This window comes from Suricata suricatta, chromosome 13, assembly GCF_006229205.1.
Source record: "Suricata suricatta isolate VVHF042 chromosome 13, meerkat_22Aug2017_6uvM2_HiC, whole genome shotgun sequence".
NCBI lineage: Eukaryota > Metazoa > Chordata > Mammalia > Carnivora > Herpestidae > Suricata > Suricata suricatta.
The window spans coordinates 7717-10112 of NC_043712.1; the positions used below are offsets into that span (position 1 = coordinate 7717).

At 40.7% G+C, this 2396-nt stretch overlaps 1 long non-coding RNA gene across 1 annotated transcript in view; it reads right to left on the reverse strand.

Annotated features, from left to right (window-relative positions):
- Positions 1-1437: 1437 nt before the first annotated feature.
- The window catches only part of LOC115275744, a 4522-nt gene continuing 3563 nt past the window's right edge, over positions 1438-2396 (reverse strand). The window contains exon 2 of the long non-coding RNA XR_003901720.1: positions 1438-1669. This is a non-coding gene — a long non-coding RNA (uncharacterized LOC115275744). The remainder of the gene's footprint in view (positions 1670-2396) is intronic.

Genomic DNA, 2396 nt, shown 5'->3' on the forward strand with positions numbered 1-2396 from the left:
GACAGGCCCTGGACAGTCAATAAGCCTCCTTTAACAGAGAAATATTAATAGGTGCACAGTGCACAATGAGCTTTCTAAAGGTGACAAGAGACATAAAACTAGCAAAAATGACAAAACGAAGGAACTCTCCCCTGAAGAACCTCCAAGAGGAAGTCACAGCCACGGAACTGCTCAAGACAGATCTAGACAACATACCGGATCAAGAATTTAAAAAAAAACTTGTCATAAAATTAATTGCTGGGGTTGAGAAAAGCATCAAAGAATCAACTGAGACAATGACTAGGCAATATAATGAGTTTAAAAAGGCTATAGGTGAGGTGAATAACGAACTGGAGGCAGCCACCTCAAGGATTGACGAGGCAGAGAGAAGAATAGGTGAATTAGAAGATATAGTTATAGCAAAAGAGGAAGCTGAAAAAAAGAGAGGAAAATTAATCCAGGAGCAGGAAAAGAGAATTTGAGACCTGAGTGACACAATCAAGTGGAACAACATCCGTATCATAGGAATTCCTGAAGAGGAAGAGAGAGAGAAAGGGCCTGAAGGGATACTAGACCAAATTATAACTGAGAATTTCCGAAATCTGGGAAAAGAAATATTCAAATTCAAGAGGCACAAAGAACCCCCTTAAGACGTAACTTGAATTGGCCTTCGGTAAAAATTTCTTCTAAACAAAACCTTTCATGCATTTACATATAGCAGTTCTGTTAATAATGGTTACAAACTTAAAGAAACCGGGATGTCCTTCAATAGATGAATCCCAAGCAAACTGAGGTTCATCCATGTGAAGGAGGCAGAATACACCAACCCCAAATATGCCTCTTTGGCAGAAAAATTATTTGGGTTGATTAATTTTAAGAAACAGCAGACACAGGGGAATCTCTGGAAGCTGGGTAGAAGTTGCTGTTTGGTGAGTAAAATGCATGCTTATAAAGAATAGCTCCATTTATAAGGGTGTCTCCCTCTTAGAACAGAAAAATGACTATGTCTCAAAAACTCTTATCAAAAGAAACAGACTTAAATCTGCATTAACGTCCATATCCTCATTTACTGTGCTCACCTGATAAGATGCCTAATCTGGCCTTCTCACCACCCAAAATCATTTGGTCTTTAGTTGAAGATAGCATTTAGGGTGAGAGGTGGGCCTCTTTGGGGAATTACTCCTTTTTCCTGGGTATCCGCCATGAGTACGGGATGCATGTAGGTATGTTATTAACTTCTTTTTTTTTCTCCTGTTAGTTAGTTCACCAATAAAAAGAAATGAGCCGGCACCCCATACAAAGACATGGATGAACCTTACATGTACTCTTATAAGTGAAAGAATTCAGTCTGAAAAGGCTACACACTATGTGACTCCATTTATAGGAGATTCTGGAAAAGGAAAAACTGGAGATGACAATGTAGCAGGTTTCTCACACAGAAAGTCATGAGACCGAGGCTTTTCTTTCCAGGAAGCAACTTTATTCGTGCCAGCACGGCTCAGCTGGGTTCGTACTTGAAGAGCTGAGTCCCAAGTGCCATAGATTTTTATATATTTTCTATTTCTTTCTCTCTCATATATGGTAATGCTCAAACATGCAGTCCGATTAAGTAGTCTCATGGACAAGGTCGTGAGGGATGTTGTCACATACATGTATAGCCAGGTTGCCTTCAGAAGTTTCTTTTCCTTTCCTTAGGAAGGGGACCCTACCACAATAAAAGGATCAGAGGGTGGGGTTTTTAAGTATTCCATGATATCTGAGTGATTTATACTTGCCACTATGCATTTGTCAAAACCTAAAGATCTTTACATCCCAAAGAGTAAATCGTAACCTAATAAAAGTAAATTATTTAGGATGTGGGAGTGTCACAGGATGGTGTAGGGGACAAGAGCAGTCCACCCCAAATGTGTCACTTTCGCATACAAGTCATTTTAAATAAAAGTTACTTAAGAGGAGGCACCTGGGTGCCTCAGTCGGTTAAGCCTCCGACTTCGGCTCAGGTCAGATCTCACGTTCGGGGGTTCGAGCCCCGTGTCGGGCTCTGTGCTGACGACTGGCTCAGAGCCTGGAGCCTGCTTCTAGTTTTCTGTCTCCTTCTCTCTCTGCCCCTCCCCCTCTCATGCTCTGTCTCTCTGTATCAAAAATAAATAAAACATTTAAAAAAACCCTTTTAAAAAAGTTACTTAAGAGACAGCTTATGCAAGAGGGACACTCAGTCCCCTTGGAACCAAAACATCAATCTCCCATGTGAGGATCCCCCTGTACCAGGAAATAAAGAGACTTCCACATCACCAGAGATGGGAAATTTAGAGCCCAGAAGGCTATATAAACAACTCTTGTTGCTTTTTACTAAGTAACTACCCCAGCCCAAATTCTGTTTAAAATTCCTTACTAATTGAAGCTCCCAAGGTTAAACT